The sequence below is a fragment of the Ochotona princeps genome, chromosome 14 (genome assembly GCF_030435755.1).
Source record: "Ochotona princeps isolate mOchPri1 chromosome 14, mOchPri1.hap1, whole genome shotgun sequence".
Classification (NCBI taxonomy): domain Eukaryota; kingdom Metazoa; phylum Chordata; class Mammalia; order Lagomorpha; family Ochotonidae; genus Ochotona; species Ochotona princeps.
Window position 1 is genome coordinate 62,768,137 of NC_080845.1, and position 18,650 is coordinate 62,786,786.

The 18,650-nt window shown below is 49.0% G+C and overlaps 1 long non-coding RNA gene across 1 annotated transcript; it reads right to left on the reverse strand.

Annotated features, from left to right (window-relative positions):
- Positions 1-1,053: 1,053 nt before the first annotated feature.
- On the reverse strand, positions 1,054-14,034 carry LOC131481956 (uncharacterized). Its single transcript, XR_009246664.1, has 3 exons — positions 13,941-14,034; positions 6,206-6,362; positions 1,054-1,218 (listed from the first exon to the last, which is right to left on the reverse strand). It is a non-coding gene; the product is annotated as an uncharacterized LOC131481956 (long non-coding RNA).
- Between the last annotated feature and the right edge of the window lie 4,616 nt (positions 14,035-18,650).

The window sequence follows — 18,650 nt, forward strand, 5'->3', positions numbered from 1 at the left end:
TGTGTGGGTCCAGCTCAGGCATCCCAACCTCCTGCATGGTCCAGATGGCCATTGTCCACCTGGTGTCTGCCATGGAGAAACACCTTGTTTGCAGAGTGAAGAGTTTGAGTTCTTACTAAGAGCTGGTCAGTGCTCTGTGACCTGGGAATACAGTTAAGTATCTGCAAGGATTCCACATAGCTGAGGTTATGCCGTATGACATCCATACTTCCTGGTCATAAATATCCTTGTGGCATAGCCTAGGGGCCCAGCCTTGACTTCTTTGGTCATTTCTTTGAGAAAAACACGTGGAGCCTTGGTTGGCTTAGGCTGCCATATAAGACAGCCCAGAGCAGGCAACAAACAACAGAAATGTGTGTCACACTTCCAAGGTGCCCAGCATCGAGCAGGTCTCATTCTGAGGCCTCTTCCCTCGGTTTTGGGGAGAGGGGGGCGCCTTCTCACTGTGTGAGTTCTGGGCAGCCACAGCAGTAATTGTTCTGCCTCTCTCCTGACAGGACACAGAAGCTTGGCAGACCAAAGGCCCTACTCAGGACCACGTTTAAAACCAGCCTTTGGAACTGTATCATAAAATTAATTAATTTTAAAAGACTTAGTTGTGTACACTGACCTTCACTGGAGGGATCTGGGGCAGGGGATGGAGGAGCAGGATGTAAACAGCCTGTGACATTCACAAGGCTTATGAAATATTCCTGGCTCATAATGCATCTGTAAGGTGGACGCGCTCCTGGGCTCTGCTTGCATGCGCAGACAGAAAGCACCCAACTTACGGCGGTTTGACATACAGTGGGGTGAGGGATGTGCATCCGGTAGGCGCCATGCTTGGAAGGCTGTGTCCCTGTGCGGTCTGATCCAACAATGCTCTTGTGCAGCAGCAAGTGGGGCTGCAGGTCAGCCCCCATCATGAGGGGAACAAGCACGGCTGTGCAGACGATGAGGGAGATCGGTGCATTTCAAAGCCCAACTAGAAGTCAGAGAAAGTTTACTTTGGAACAGGTTGCTAAGTGAATACCAAATGTATGTACAGAGAGAGGGAGGGATGTGGGAGGAAAAAACAACAGAGAAAAGAACCTGCTTCCTTTCCAGGGCCCTGCAGAGGCCCGTGAGATGGAGCCTGTACAGTGTGGCCCAACCCTAAAGCTGCATCAGGAGCCGCGGAGGGCAAGCATTAGCAGTGAGCACAGCAGGCCGGCTGCGCAACTCAGTCACACGGGAATGCTGAAAAACAGAAAGGAGAACCAAGAACAGACTTAAATAAGAACCAAATTGCTTACAGTAGACTTGAGCCTAACTATGTGACTATTTGGTGATGGTGCGTAACAGATAATCGCATCAGCTACATTGGCCAGGAGAGTGAGACGGTGGTGAGGGTGCTGCTTGGGACGCTCACACCCTCCCTCACAGTGCCTGCACTTTGGACTCCGCTTCCTGCTGCTGAGCACACTGGGAGGCCGCAGGTGTTGGCTCCATGCTTGGGTCTCTGCCACCCGTATGGGAGTCCTGGATGGAATCCTCGCTCCTGGCTTTGATCTGATCTGGCTGTACAGGGTATTTGTGGAGTAAAGCAGTAGGAGGAGAAGTTCTCTGTCTCCCTCTTTCTTTGTCACTCTATTCTTCACATTAATAAATAGAGATCACAAACTATGATTAGGATGCGTAGGGCTCTCAATGAAAAAAGAACTAATTCCTGGGACTTGCATTGTGGAAATAATGAGAGGGAAGACAAGAAATATTAGAAGAAATAACTGCTGAGAATTTTCCAGAAATATTGACAGACATCAAACCAAACATTCCGTAGTTTGAGACTAATGCCAAAAGCATCTCCAGGTGGGCCTCTGGAAAACTGAAAATGTGACTAAATCTTGAAAGGGCCCAGAGGGAACAAACCATCACAGAGAAACAAGGACAGGAATGAAACCAGCTCACTCCTCAGAAACTGGACAAAGCAAAGAGCACTTGGGGTGAAATATTTAAAATGTTGAATGGAAAAATCACCAACTATGCCCGTGAATATTACCCTTAAAAAATGGTGCCAAGATGGAGAATTTTTTTTAAGACAAAAAGGGAAATGAGGGACTTTGTTGTCAAGTAGATTTACTCTGCAGTAAGTGTTCAGAGAAAACCTTCAGGGCCTGGCACAGTGGCCTAGTGGCTAAAGTTCTCGCCTTGAATGCACCAGGATTCCATATGGGCACCGGTTCTAATCCTGGCAGCCCCGCTTCCTGCTTGTGGCCTGGGAAAGCAGTTGGCGCAAAGCCTTGGGACCCTGCACCTGTGTGGGAGACATGGAGGAAGTTCCTGGTTCCTGACTTCGGATCGGCGCAGACCGGCCATTGTGCTCACTTGGGGAGTGAATCATTGGACGGAAGATCTCCCTCTCTCTCTCCTCTCTGTATATCTGACTTTCCAATAAAAATAATAAATCTTAAAAAAAAAAAAAACCTTCAGAGTGGAGGGAAGTGATACTGATCTCCATAATGAAAGAACACTGGAGAAGGTGTACGGGAAGCCAATTATTTTATGACCAATGTTAACAAGTTTATTTGCATCAGAGTGCTGGCTGCACTGAGAATCGAGCCTACGGATACACTTCACATGCAGCAGCAGTATCCTAGCAGGAGGGACTGCAAGCACTCTGCTAAGAGACACTGCCATCGGGGAGGGTAAAAATGAGTCATTGATGCGTTAAGAAGGGCAAAAGTAAAACCAGGCTACTAAAGAGAGCAAGTGATGTGAGTAGCTATAAATCACAGAAACTACTAATCCAAACATCCACTGGAGGTGCAGAGCCGAGGACATGTGATCTTGAGCCAGGCTGGCCACACTCCCTCCTCAGGCATGACGATGGTCAGCAGGCCCTTGTTTGCATTACAGAACACTCCTCGGTGTTCCGAATGGTCACTGCAGCCATGGGACACAGGGCAACAAATCCAAGTGGCAAAGCCTTTGCAGCCTGTAGGCCCAGCTGGCTTTCCAAATGTTGTGTCAGCTGGTGGGGTATGACGCGGTGAAACAAGTGCCCACAGGCCTCAGGAGCCCCTCGATGATCTGGCCGTGCACTGCGGTGGTGGCTGTCACTGGTGACGAGAGGACACGCAGGAGGAAGAGGAGAGAGGCCAGAAGGCAGGTACACAGTTTGGGCTGAGGCTCACAGAACCGCCAGTGCCAACCTGGGGCTGAGGCTATAGGCCCACACTGATGCCGTGTCGCCCTGCCCTCCTGATGGCTCTCCACAGGCATGGACTTTCTTACTGGAACAGGGAACAGGGATCCCCCCCGACCCTACCTGCATGACTGATGCCAAACTCCAGGCGGCTGCCCCTCCAGTAATGGAAAAGAGGCTCAGGAACACAGAGGCCCATGAGGACATGAACCCTGAGTCCAGCGCAGAAACCAGGAGGTGGGAGCAGGGACTGCAGGAAGGGATGGGGGTGAGGCCTGGGCCTCACCATGCGGAGGGGCCTGCATGTCCTTGTCCTGAGAGTGACCACACAGGACAAGGACAAGGATGGGCACAGGGTTACAGAGAGGGAGGAAGCAGCCATGGTCTAGCTTCCCCACTCTACATCCATCTGGGGGGTCAGAGGGACACAGGAAAGACAGAGGACACAGGAATGGCTCAAGGGAGCAAGCGGCTCTGCAGGAGGGAAGGGCCTGGCGGCTGGGGGAGCTGCAGTTTCTGCCAAGGCTGCACATGCTGCCCGGTGTACCAGGAGAAAGGGGGCCTCAACTGGGAGCAGGAGCTGCTCAGACCCAGAGCAGACACCTGCCCACTGGGAGAGGTGAAGCTCCTGGGAGCAGAATCGTGGTGTCTGTGAGCAGAGGGCCCAGAAGTGACACCAGGGCCACAGACACCCAGCAGCTATTGTCAGCAGGAGAGCCGCCTCCAGAGAGCAGCAGGGAGGCTGGGGGCTGCTGTGTGTATGTCAGGAAGGGACTCCAGGAGCCCCAGGCAGCCGGGGAGTAGCACTGGCGAGGCTGAGGCCCAGTGCCTGTCTGCTGAGAATTCTTTGGGCTCCTCTGGAGCCACACCCAGCCCTCAGAGGCCAGTGAGGGTGGAGGCTGTTGGTCTGACAGGACCCAGGCAGGGAGGGAGGAGGGTCCCATTAGCCATTCCACTGGGAGGGCTAGGGGCTCACTGGCCCCTGCAGCTGAGCCCAGAGGCCACAGCCTCTGTGAGGAATAATGGGCACTGGTTCTAAGCCCAGCAGCCCTACTTCCCAACCAGCTCCCTGTTTGTGGCCTGGGAAAGCAGTCCATGATGGTACAAAGCCTTAGGACCCTGCACCCGCATGGGAGACCCAGAAGAGTCTCTGGGTTCCTGGCTTCAGATCAGCTCAGCTCCGGCCGTTGTGCTCACTTGGGGAGTGAATCAGCAGACGGAAGATCTTCCTCTCTGTCTCTCCTCCCTGTATATCTGACTTTGCAATAATAAAATAAGTATAAAAATTATAAAAAAAAAAATAAAACCATGAAAAACTGGTGTTAGACATATGTAGTAGTCAATTTACCTAAATTTTGATTATTTTAAAATACACAAGGCCAAACAAGAAACCCAAATGCTAATTCTGCGCCATTCACATCTCATGCCATTGTTCTTAATTTGGCATTATTTTCAGTAGCCAATGTACTTTCAGGATTGAAAAAAAAAACTGTTAATGGTAACCTTGTTTCCTTATTTAAAAACTTTCATGTTTCCTTGATTGTGAATACAGAATCGTACACAGCACAAAGTACTTCTTTTAATGTCAGTTACTGAGAAAATATTGTGCTTACTTCACTTTTAGTTACCCCAGAAGTTTCCTATATTGTCTACATAAAGAACAGGTGCTTGAGGGACGGGGCAGGATGCCTGCAAGATCCCTCACCCCACCTAGGGCTGGTGCCAAGACTAGGAGGGACAGTGTGGCTGTGGGCAGAGTGTGCACCAGGACATGGGTGGTGAGGGGCCCAATGTAGCATTGGAAACAGCTGCTCCCAACCCTAGGCCTGAGGAGAGAAGGGAGGAGATGGTGTTCTGTGATCCAGGGAGGGACAGCCCCAGGTCTGGAAAGCTACCCCACTCTCCGTGGGACACCCACTGTACCCCATATCTGGCTGCGACAAGCCAGCACCAGCGGCTCAAGCAAAGCAGAAGAGGATGTTTCTAGAGCCAGCACAGGCTAGCCAGCTCACAGACTGTTAGGACAGAGGGTCACGGACGTGGCCCCAGCATTCCCACCAGATGGTGGCTGTATCTCCTCCACCTGCTGTCGTGGGTGCTTGGGAGGCAGTGGTGGCGGCCCGAGGCCCCCAGAGATTCCACTGGGAGGGGTGCGTCAGAGCAAAGGGCCCAGGAATCAGGACAGAAGCACGTGCTGTGCACACACAGTGGGTGACAGGATGATACTGGGGAGCTAGAACCTGGGGTCAAGGCCCCAAGAGCTCGTCTCTGGGCCCAGGGGAGTTGACGAGCGATGACAGGGAGTGTGATAAAATGGGTAGTGTGTCCTTGAGCCTGTAACGACACTGGGAGGGGTCAAAGTGGATGTGTGTCATGTAGCCACATAGACCTGTCTACGGAAAGGTTTGAGTTGATGCAGGATTTGGGAAGGGTCCTGACGGGAAGGCCTGCGGGTCCTGCACTGGCCTGGTGTGGGTGTTAAGAGCCGAGAAGGACAGAAAGGAAAGGGTGTGGGTCAGGAAGAGGAAGGAGTGGCAACATTTGGAGGTTTTGTGCTCGCCCTTCAGCACTGCCTCAGTCACCCCAAGTGCAATCCTTGCAGGAGCCACAGTGAACCTGGGATGTGTCACCCTGGGGTGGGTGGGCTCTGTGGGATGGAGCGTTACGGAGCCACATCTGTCCTGAATATCTGTGTGGTGTTAGCAACATCTGCGGGCCCAAGACCAGGTGGCCTCCCCATCACAGACCCTAAGATCAGGTAGGGCATAGGACAGGATGAGAACTCCCAGGAGTGAGGCCTGCACAGCCTGTAGAGCTCACAAGATGTGAACAAGTGGGGACAGAGAAAGAGTTCAGCCCCAGCTTCACTTCTGGGAGTGCCGCCAGTGCAGGTGCACCAGCATCCAGTGCTAGTGCCTCTCTGTCCCTGCAGCGGGGGTGGCTGCAGAGGGGAGGGGCACATTTTTGTTATCGGTTCCTCTGTTAGGGACATGGGCTGTTTCTACCCTTTGGCTGATTTAAATGCTGCTGCTAAGTACATACCTGTACTGCAAGTGTGTGCAGGAGTCTGCTTTCGGTTCTTGGCAGGTAAGTATTAGGAGTGGAATTGCTGGGTCATACAGTGATTGCATGCAAAGTTGTTTGAAGAAGCACCACAGCAAATGTGCAGCAGCTGCATCGTTTAACATCTGCACGGGCTCTGCATGAGGAAATCATTCCCCCACTTGCTTACCAACACATTATTTTCGATTTTCAACCTAATATCTCTTCTAATGTGAGGTTTTGATTTATGTCGTTTTGATTGAAGGCATTTCCTTAAAGGCTTGCCAGCCATTTGTGTATCTCTTTGAAGAATATGGGGGAGGGTCCTAGCACCGTGGCCTAGTGGCTAAAGTCCACCTTGAGCGTGCTAGAATCCCATATGGGCACCGGTTCTAATCCCGGCAGCCCCACTTCCCATCCAGTCCCTGCTTGTGGCCTGGGAAAGCAGTCGAGGACGGCCCAAGGCCTTGGGACCCTGCATCTGCATGGGAGACCTGGAGGAGTTCCTGGCTTCTGGCTTCAGGTTGACACAGCACCGGCCATTGCAGTCACTTGGGGAATGAATCATCAGACGAGAAATCTTAAAATCTTCCTCTCTGTCTCTCCTCCTCTCTATATATATCTGCCTTTCCAATAAAAATAAATAAAGCTTTTTTTAAAAAAAAAAGAAAAAAAGGGGGTGTAAGAATTCCTAACAACTGAATATGCATCTAAAATTATTTCAGGATAAAAAATTAATCTTGGGTGTAGGTGTTTGGCACATCAGTTAAGACGCTTCTCAGCATACTTAGATCCTATACTGGACTGGACAGGTTCGAGTCCAGCGTCTGCTTCCAGCCCAGTTTCCTGCGGCTGTACACCCTGAAAGGCAGCAGCTGGTAGCTCAAGTTGTTGGGTCCCTGTCACCCCCAGGGAGGACCCGCATTGGGTTCTGGGTTCCTGGCTTCAACCTGGAACAGCCCTGACTCGAGGACACTGAGAAAATGAATGTCTCTGTCTGCCTTTCAAATAAAAATAAAAGGGCATACAAATGTTTAAAGTACAGTAAAATGAAAATCATGTATCTTAGTGGAGTTCTTGATTAGTCAGTCATCAAGCAATGTAAATGTTATTTCAAGTTTTAACTTTTCCACTATAAACTATTCAGTTTAGGTTAGCACACTGAAAAACATGTTGTGGCTTTTAATTTGACCAAGCAGAGCCCGAACCCCAAAGTGCTCATTTCTATCATATATAAAACAAAGTATTATTAAAGTTATGTATTCTGATAGCTTTTCTTCCTCTTTTTAGTATATGTTTCACTGGAAATGCAGATCAGATTTATGAAGAGGAAAGAGAGAAAGATCTTCCCTACACTGGTTCACTCCCCAAGTGGGCACAATGGCCAGAGCTGAGCAGATCCGAAGCCAGGAGCTTCTTCTGGGTCTCCCATGCAGGTGCAGGGTCCCAAGGCTTTGAGCCGTCCTCGACTGCTTTCCCAGGCCACAAGCAGGGAGCTGGATGGGAAGTGGAGCATCTGGGACATGAACCAGCACCCACACGGGATCCTGGCACTTGCAAGGTGAAGAGTTAGCCATTGAGCCATTGCACCAGGCCCAAAGTTACACATAGCTGTAAGTGCAAAAACAGACAAATAAGCTCCTTGCAGGAGGATAAACACACATATATTTCTTCATTAAAGAAAGAAAACACCATAGGCCAAAATATTGACTGAAAAGGTATTGCTCTACTTTACATTGTTGAGTTTTTTAGCTTAGTTTAAAAGTCACAACCCTTCCTGTGGTGTTCCTGTGGTGTTCCTAAATATGAATAAAGTGGAAAGATTTCGGAATATTATGTTGTCTTCAGTAGAGCAGGCAGGAGATGAATGGGTAAGGGCAGGGAAATGCAGCAGCTGCGAGTTTTCTGTTTCATGTGAATCAGTAAATTGGCGATGTCAGTAAAATGAGATGAATCTTGTTTACATGATGTAACACTAAGAGCAGCCACTGAACAACACACAAAAAGGTATGCTCAACAACACAATGGAGAAATCTGCATGTAACTGTAAAAATATATCAAAACTAGCTGTACGAAGTCCAAAAACACAACAGAAACAAAGAGGAAACATGAGACCTAAAAATCTGATGAAGACTCCATCATATTCTTGCTTACATATATCTTAATATGTAAATGTACCAATAAAGGACAGAGACTTGCAGAGAGAGATTAAACAATATGACATAAGATAAGCGATATGACCAGAGCGAAGTGAAGCAGGAGCTTCAGTTCTGCACACGGGCTTTCAGAGCAAGGAAAAGCGCATGCCTCTTCGCTGATGCCCAAGCCAGAAGAATACGGTATAGACAGCAACACCACGAGCCAATACCTGGTAAGTAGGAACACACCACGTGTGAGTCAACAGAAGTTAGTGATGCAATAACAGGAATTGTACACCATCACCCAGAACAACTGTTCTTTCAATACAAGCTTGTCCATTGTTGGAAAATCAAGTGATCCACCACATCCAAAGGCTAAGGAAGAAAAGTGCTCACGCTCCTAGCGGTACGTTTCCCACGGAGATTAGGAACACAGAGGGACTTTGTTCACCTTGATGAACAGGATCTGCAAAACAACCTGAGGCTGACACTGTGTGCAGAAAACTGCTTCGTCAATGATGAGGAATAACACACAGGTATTTATTTTCATGCTCGCTCATAGCAGTGGCATTATTAGTTAAATTCCATTCCTTGGGCACAGTGAAGTAGCCTAGTGGCTAAAGTATTCGCCGTACATGTGCTGGGGTCCCAGATGGACACTGGTTCTAATTCCATTAGCCCTGCTTCCCATCCAGCTCCCTGCTTATGGCCTGGGAAAGCAGTCGAGGATGGCCCAAACTCTTGGGACCCTGCAACCCAAGTGGGAGACCCGGAAGAGACTCCAGGTTCCTGGCTTCGGATTGGCTTAGCTCCAGTTGTTGCAGCCATTTGGGAAGTTAATCAGCAGATGGAAGATCTTTCACAGGAAATGAATCAAATGAAAACTGATACATCAGAAATGAAGAATACAGTGGAACAAATTAAAAATATAGTGGAGAGTCTCCAAAATAGAATGAAGCAAGCAGAAGAAAGAATCTCAAAATTAGAAGATATTTCCTGTCACCAGGGGGAAACAAACAAACAAAAAACTGGAAGTAGAGCTGGGTCAAGCTAAAAAAAGTATTCAAGAATTGAAAGACACTATTAAAAGGCCAAATATAAGAGTTATGGGAGTCCCAGAAGGTACAGAAAGAGAAGCTTGGTTTTAAAATGTTTTTTAATGAAATAATAAGGGGAAAACTCCCTCATCTAAAGAAAGGATTGGGAAACAACATCCAGGAGGGGCACAAAACTCCCAACAGGGTTGACCAAAAGCGATCTTCACCACGACACATGATTATCAAGCTCTCTTCAATCAAACATAAAGAAAAGATTCTTAAATGTGCATGTGAAAAAAAACAGTTGACATATAAAGGATTGCCAATTAAACTCACAGGAAACTCTACGGGCCAGAAGAGAATGTAGTGACATATTCCAGATTCTAAAAGAAAAAAATTGCCATCCCAGAATAACGTACTCAGCAAAGCTTTCCTTTGTCTTTGACAATGAAATAAAATTCCTCCACAGTAAAGAAAAGTTAAAAGAATATGCTTCTTCCAAACCTGCCCTCCAAAGGATACTTCAAGATGTTCTCTTGACAGAGCAGAGGAATAGCACCCACCAAAACCAAAGGCAAATGTGAAGAACATCTCAGTAAAGTAACAGAAGACTGAATCAATTATCAACCCATTACTAAATGACAGGACCAAATTACTACCCATTCATATTAACTCTGAATGTAAATGAATTAAACTCATCAGTCAAATGCCATAGGTAAATAGACTGGATTAAAAAAAAATAAAGCCCATCCATTAGTTGCCTAGGAGACATATCTCACCAGCAAAGATCAGTGGAAACAATACATCATGGATTTTGATGTTTTCTTTTCTAGTTTTATCTCTCCAAAACACTTTCTCTAAATTCTTTTTTTTAAAGATTTATTTTTATTGGCAGATATTTATTTTTATAAGGTAGATATACAGAGAGGAGGAGAGACAGAGAGGAAGATCTTCTGTCCGATGATTCACTCCCCAAGTGAGCACAACGACCAGAGCTGAGCCAATCTGAAGTCAGGAGTCAGGAGCCTCTTCCAGGTCTCCCACACGGGTGCAGTGTCCCAAAGCTTTGGGCCATCCTCGACTGCTTTCCCAGGCCACAGGCAGGGAGCTGGATGGGAAACGGGGCTGCCAGGATACAAACCGGCAAGGAGGACTTTAACTGCTACATTATCATGCCAGGCCCTCCCATTAAATTCTTCACTGAGGGCCCAGCACAATAGCGTAGCGGCTGAAATCCTTGCCTTACACGTGCCAGGATCCCATATAGGTGCCGGTTTGTATCCTGGCAGCCCCGTTTCCCATCCAGCTCCCTGCCTGTGGCCTGGGAAAGCAGTCGAGGATGGCCCAAAGCCTTGGGACCCTGGACCTGCATGGGAGACCCGGAAGAAGCTCCTGGCTCCTGGCTTCGGATTGGCTCAACTCCAGCCGTTGAGGCCTCTTGCGTTCAGCCATCAGATGGAAGATCTTCCTCTGTCTCTCCTCTTCTCTGTAAATTGCCTTTCCAATAAAACAAATAAATCTTAAATAAATAAATAAATAAAATATGAAAATTCTTCACTGACCTATATATACAGCAGCATCATTTTCTTCAAGAAGATTCTTGATTTTCTTTAGTGACATATTAGTCATTCATTAGCATGTGATTTAACTTCATGGAATTGCAAATTTCTATTTTTCTTCCTGTTCATTTTATATTGTGGCTTTTCATTTCAGGGGATTATAGAAATTGTGTGATGGAGACTGTCATATCCAGATGTGAGGCTACAATGCAGTGTGCATCTCTCCTTCCAGACAAAGATGTACTCCCAATAAGACTGTTAATTGTATCTTGACAATAGGATGCTGGACTCTCTGCCATTGTCCATGCCCACAATGATGGACGTATGGCTGTTTATGAAGAACTAATAATAATATAATAATAAAATAGTAATAATATAGGGGAACTCAGTTATTTGGGGGTTAGAGGATAGGGGACTTGGTGAGTGGATAAGAAAAAATCCCAGGGTCTATGAAATTGTTTTATAAAATGATAACAATTTCAAAAAGTAAACAAACTCATTCTTCACAAAAATAAAAGATTCATTTAGATTTATCCAGGGAGGTGGATCAGAAGTAGAGAAACCAGGACACGAACTAGCATTGCAGGTGGTGGCCAACGACGCCATTTCTTGCTCTATTTCTTTTATTTTTTTAAAGATTTATTTATTTTTATTGCAAACTCAGATATATAGAGACAGGAGGAGAGACAGAGAGGAAGATCTTCAGTCCGATGGTTCACTCCTCAGGTGACTGCAATGGCTGGTACCGCGCTGATCCGAAGCCAGGAGCCAGGAGCCTCTTCTGGGTCTCCCACGCAGGCGCAGGGTCCCAAGGCCTTGGGCCGTCCTCCACTGCTTTCCCAGGCCACAAGCAGGGAGCTGGATGGGAAACGGGGCTGCTGGGATTAGAATCAGTGTCCATAGCCCATATGAGATCCTGGTGTGTGTGAGGCAAGGATTTTAGCCACTTGGCTACTGCACCAGGCCCTGGTGAGAGTATTCTTGCTGGAAGATTTCTGACAGGAAAAAAGCACCTTACGTCAAGAGGAAGGGTTCCCACAGGTCCCTGTCTCCAATCTCTCCTTGTAAAGCCACCAGGATTGTATCAGTGTACCTGTCAGAATGACTTTGATCCAGTCAAAACATTCGCCAGCTCACTGTCTGCAAACACTTTAGATAAAATTCCTACTCTCCCTGTGGCATGAGTTTGAGCTCCTAAACACCCATATGAGGTCAGGGGCAAAATCACGGTAAAATTAAAATTTTTTATGCCCCTTCCTTTTTTTTTTTTGGATCACCGATTTATTTCTTTGAGAGACAAAGAGAGCCCATATCCACTGATTCACTCCCCAGGTATGCACAGTAGCAGCCCTGGGTCACGGAAAGGCCACAGATGCTCAGGCTGCACTGCTGTCATGGTTACACTGCCACTTGTCAGCTCTCAGCTGTATTTCCTGGGCAAAATGGCCAGACCACAGCTGCCACTGATGCCTTGGTTGTTAAAGCACCCACGTCCTTGGGAGGAACAAATGTAAGTCCCACGTGTGGGAAACTTCCACTGGTACCGTTTTAGCAAATTCAGAAGAGATTAACACCAGCATGAAAATTCACAAATTGACATCCACAGCTTGACAGAACATTCCCAAGCTCATCGTCTAAGTAGTACCCTTTCAGGAAGTGCTTCATTCTCCAATATTCTTGATGGTTCGACTGATACTATTGTGTGGAAAAAGACTTCAATATCTGGGTTGAAAGTGGCTTCAGAAAGCTGGTATGTTCAGCGGTGGAGACAGAGAGCAGTATGTGGGAAGAGGAGGGACTTTAGGGAGGGGAACAGAAAATCCCAGTGCCTATTAAACTATTAAACAGAATCATAATGATGGTAATAAAAAGAAAATTGCTTCAGAAGAAGCCAGTAAGTCAGAATGAGAAGCCATAGCCAAGTGTTGACAGATGTTTCCTGCTTACTTCTTTTAACATGTACACAAGACTAATATACGACTTGAGATGTGTATTAGAATAATTCTAAGAGATGTCAATTTAAAAAGGACTATAGTTTAAAAATGATATTTTCAGTATTAATAAAATGAAAACTTGAAGTATTAAAAATAGTAATTTTTGGATGCATACACACAAGAAACACACCAGGACATAATACTACACACATAATACGTGAAGCTTTACACCAATGGCACGGACCGCAAAAGCAAAACTAAGTAGACAGTTTGGGTATTAAAAAACAAAAAACCCTTTTGTTCTAGGAATTATCATGTTGAGAAAAAGAAAAACTAGCATATAAAGAATAGGAGGAAATGTTTGAAGGCTACATCCCAACAGGAAAACAATCCAATCAGACAATGCACAAATAACATGAAACAGACATTTCGCCAGTAGGCATACACAGCTGTGATGTAAGCAGAAGACACTCGACATCATTAGAGGCTAAGAAAAACGAAAACTGCATACTGAGATGTCGTATCACCCACCGCACAGAATGAGTGAAACTAAAAACATCATCTACATCAAGAGCCGACAAGTTTGCAGGGAAACTCGTCCTGGCCTTTGGAGGCTGCTAGGGAACCACATGACAGTTGCATCGGTAAATAAAGGAAAGCGACCCGCACCATCCCTGCACCTCCGAGGATCCTGGGGAAGGGCAGGGGTCTCCGGCTCCAGTCGTCCCCCTCCCACCTCCTGCTTTGCACAGCACACACAGGCTGCCCGGGAGTCCGACCCCGGGACTCGGCTGGCACCCCGCGCGGCCCCGCATCACTCACCCTGAGGGCCACGGCCTCCCATCCTCCCTGTCCCCTCGCTGGCTCGGCCTGGGCCTCCAGGGCAGGCACGGGTGGGGAGGAGGGCGGCTCGCCCCTGGGCCCACTCTCACTCCCTGCCCAGAAGGGTGGGCGGCAAGGCTCCAAGACTGGTGGGAGTCGGTGAAGGAATGGAGGAACCCGGGGCCATCACTCCGGTCCTCAACAGCCCGGCTCCCGTGGAGAGAGGACAGGTGCAGCCGGCTCACCTGGAAGCCGGCATCGCCCGCGCTCCCGGAGAAGAGCGGGTTCCTGGCCGGGAGCCTGAAGTGGGCGCACGAAGACCACAGCCCCTGGGCCGGGCGTGCAGGGCGCACCGGTGCAGGAGCCTCACCGGGGTCTCCGTCCTCAGCCTCCGGATCCCACTGGGCTCGGCCCGAGGGCGGACGGAGCTGCTGAAGGGACCGCGACGGCTCGACAACCGAGTCAGCGTCCCAGCGTTGGTGCACGACGTGTAGGACGGGGTCAACCCAGGCCAGCTCGGGGAGGCCGACAGCCTGCTATGCGACGACAGCGGGAAAGGACCTGCAGCCGGAGCCCCGCCCTCCCGCCCGCCCCGCCCACTCACAGCAGTGACCCCGCCCACCGGCCTCCCCGGCTCCGCACGCACGCCCCGACTCCACCCACCAACCTCCCCAGGCCCCCCCACCGGCCTCCCAGACTCGGCCCATTGGCTTCCCGACCCCGCCCATCGGCCTCCCCGGCCCACTCCCTCCCTCGGCTTTCCCCGCCCGCCTTCCGACACTGCCCACCGGCTTCCTCGACCCCTCCCACCGGCCGTCCCGGCCCCTCCCACAGCGTTCTCGGCCACCAGGCCCCACCCACGACCCTCTCTGCCCCCGCTCGTCCACCTCCCCGACTCCGCCCACCGATTGTCTCGACTCCTCCCACCGGCCTTCAGGCCCCGCCCACGGCCCTGTCTGGCCCCGCCCGCCTCCCCGGCCCCGCGGCTGTCTCGCTGTGATGACGTCACGCGGGGCGGGGCCTCACAGAACATCCCAGGACTTTCTGGATTTCCATTGAGTATTTCTGGGTTTTGCCTCCTCAGTATTTTTTTCTTCACTTAGGAAAACGCAGTTATATTCTTAGAAAAGCTATTTACATAACTCTGTAATCTACTTGTTACGCTTATTTTCGGTGAATTTCTCAGGAATTTCTTAACTTGGAGGAACTCTGTGAAAGGAAAAGCCTTGGAGAGCCTCCATGGTCTTAAGGGGCATGAGCGATCCTGACGATGGCGGAGTGAGGGCTTCTACACGGAATGACCTCTGGGCACTCGCTTTCTGGCGTTTCTGAACCCGCTCTGCTGGGGGAAGTCTGCCCCGCCTGAGCCGACGCGGTGATGGGGCACAGAGTCCAACATGGAGGTTCTGAGGCGCCAAGGACCCACCCGCCTTCCCCCACGCTTCATCCCCCTCTCCTGACCCTGAGGACCCAAGGGGCCCCAGGCGGTCGCAGTCTCCGAAACGCTGAGCCTCCCCAGACCCTGCCCTGGGTCCGGGAGTGTCAGGACTACGGGCACACTTGACCCTGGAGTGCTTTACAAGTCCTGCCCGGGAGGGTAAGCCGCGCACCCCGCAGCCGCAGCCAAGGAGCCGCTCGGGCCCAGGGCAAGAGCGGGGAGGTAGTTACGGGGGCGGGGCCAAGGGCGGCGCCTGCAAGCCTGGGGCGGGGCCGAGAGCGGGGGCGGTGTCGTGAGCTAGAGCGGGCGAAGGGCAGGGGGCGGGGCCTGTAGGCAGGGGCGGGACCGGCCGCTGGCCCAAGGGCGGAGAAATGCAGCCTGAAGGCGTGGCCGGGGGTGGAGTCGGGTGGCGGCCGCGGCTGAAGAGAGTAGTTCGGGTTGATTCCGGGTAGAAACTGGGTCGGAGGTGGAAACTGGGGAGGGGAATTCGCCGACCGAGCTGGACGGAGAGCGGGGCGGCCCATGCGGAGCCAGGCCGTGGGGAGGCAGCGTGCAGGGGTTGCGGCGTGCTTGCAGGTGGCCTCGATGACGGGCGGGGCCCGGGCGGAGCCACCTGGGCAGGCGCCGCACCAGTCTGAACGGCTCTGCAGCTGATAGCTCAGGAGCGGATCCCACGGGAGGCTGGGCCCACGGGAGGCTGGCGTCAGTGCCCTGCCGTGGACCGACCCGGTCCTCCACACCGTGCACCTCCGAAGCGCCGACCGCCCTTCGGGTCGAGCCCAGTGGGTGCGGGAGGCTGACGATGGCTTCACCCTCCCCGGCAGACCCAGGTGAGGCTTTGGACGCGTGAGCCCAACACGCCTGGCTCCAGGGGCTGTGGGCTTGGCCAGTCCACTTAGGGCTCCGCACCAAGAGTCCACATCCCCCACATCCCGCGGCGCACGCCCTAGGTGAGCAGGTCCCCTGCACCTGTCCCTTCTCTGATTGCGGTGCAGTATTTCACCATGGAGCTAGTTTTCATTGCCCTCATGATGTTTGTGTCTTTTCCTGTATTTATTTCTTATTTATGTATATACGTATTGGTCCAGTGTCTGCCCATTTTCTAACCGATGAGTTTCTTTTCCTGTTGCAACACTGACTTCCATGTGTGTGCTAGATACTTCATATGATACTTTGAAATATTTCTCCTTTTTTTGTAGGTGGTTTTTCTACTTTTCAACATGGTTATTACAAGACCAAAGGGGTTTATTTAATTTTTAAATTGCCTACTTTGTCGGTTTCTTTTTTTATGGATGACATTTTTCTTTTCTTTTTTTTTAATTATTTATTATTTAACTTCATTAATTACAATGTATTATGTGACACAGTTACATAGATACTTGGGTTCTCCCCACCCCTCCCCAAACCCTCCCACCATGGTGGATTCCTCCACCTTGTTGCATAACCACAGCTCAAGTTCAGTTGAGATTCCCCCATTGCAAGCGTATCCCAAACATAGAGTCCAACATCTTATTGTCCAGTCAAGTTCAACGGCTTCTTAGGTATACCCTCTCTGGTCTGAAGACAGAGCCAGCAATGGATGACATTTTTCATGGACAGTTGGGTGTGTTGCTGATGTGGTTGTATGTTCTGGTATGTTTCTCCTATGGACTTGCCTGTAAAGATTGCTGCAGAACTCAAGCAGCTGCTTAGTCCCCGGAACCTTACCACGCAGCATCCTAATGTCAGGGTTTCCAGGTACTGTGCTTGGAGAACATGCTGACTGATCATGGTCGTTATGGTAGAATCCCCCATGGTGAATCCTGCTGGCTTTCTGAAAAAGGATTGAGCCCAGTATAGGCATGTGTCACACCATTTCCCTTGACGCATCAGGACTTAGGAAGAATGAACCAGTGGCCTGCCAGATTTTGGAGCTTGAAATTCCAATCGACCCCTTTCCTTGATAAAAATCAGTCTGCCTGAGATGTTTAGTTATAGAACTGCTGAACCTGAAGGCGTATAATTTTGTATTTAAGTGCAGGGTCAATGTTGACCTACTTTTTGCACATTGGGTTTCATCCAGACCAAAGTTCAGTTTTTCGCTGATGACTATACAAATGCTTTAGTATGTCTGTTACAGTGAACAACCACACAATAAATGATATGAAAACTGTTCTTCATTGAAATGTGCTTGTACTTTTTGAAATTTAACATTTACTTATCTTTATTGGAAAGTCAGATTTGCAGAGAGGAGCAACTTCTGCTGGGTCTCCCGCATGGGTGCAGGGTTCCAAGGTCTTGGGTCAACTACTTTCCCAGGCCACAGAAACAGGCAGCTGGAAGGGAAGTGGAGCAGCTGTGACATGAACTGGTGCCTATATAGAATCCCAGTGGAGTTCTTATGGTGGCATGAAAGAGACTGGAGATGTTTCTCTGGCATGTCTGATCCTGTTGCTCATGTGGAGTTTTCGAATGGGATTGGTCCGGTTTTGTTTGTAGAGGGGGCTTTGAACCCTAAGCCCCACTGTCGGTTTCCGGAAAGGAGATTTCCAGTTTAGCGAGAGTGACATTCATTAGCCCAGTGAAATCCCTTCTTACGCACTGGACAAGGCCTTGGTTAGAGACCAGCATGGAGGAGTTAGATGTTTTGCCTTTTCAACAATCACAGCATTCATGTCCCAATTTCCCACAATTATGACATTTAAGATGGTTTTGTTTCATTCCTGAATTTAGATCAGCATCTAATAAATTGACCTTGTAAGTTTCTGATCCAATATCAGCATAAGTTTTAATACAATCATTAAGTCTCCCCACCTGCAGTTCAGATAAGGTGTAGGGCCTTTTGGCAGTCTGTGTTAGCATTTTCTTTTCTTTTCTTTTTTTTTTCTGTGTTAGCATTTTCATAAGCTCAAAGTTTGCAAAAGCATTTCTCGCACATCGGTTTGTGAAATGGTACAGGAGAGAACTTCAGTCAATTGAGCTATGAAATCTATGTAAGCCTCACCACTGCTTGACAAATTTTCAAAAAGGATTGGTGAGGTTTTCCAGACTCCTCTACCCTGTCCCAGGCCCTTAAGGCACACCTGTTAACCTGAATGATTGCTTCATCATTATATTGGAGTTGGGCCTGGATTCCCAAGAATTCTCCCTGGTCTTCAAGCTGTGAGTGGAGATATCAACGCGCGGATCAGCGCTATGGTTCCTGCTTTCTTGAGCTGAGCGTCATCCTGCAACCAACTTCTAAATTATAAAAACAAATTTTCTTCTAAAACTATTTTGACTAGTCATGTGGAATCATGCGGTATTGAGTAGCCTGTTGTTCTAATAATCCTCTGGTAAAGGTGGAATGCATTCCATATGAATCTATAGCCTTTTTAAGTTATTTGAAAGCATCTATATTAAAATGTTGATGTCTAAATACATTGATTATAGGAAAGGTTTTACACAGTCAGATCTCAAACAATTGTAGCTGGAACCATAAAACAATAAGAAGAGCCACCTGTTACTCTACAAACCCAAATAGTCTTACTTTTGCCCA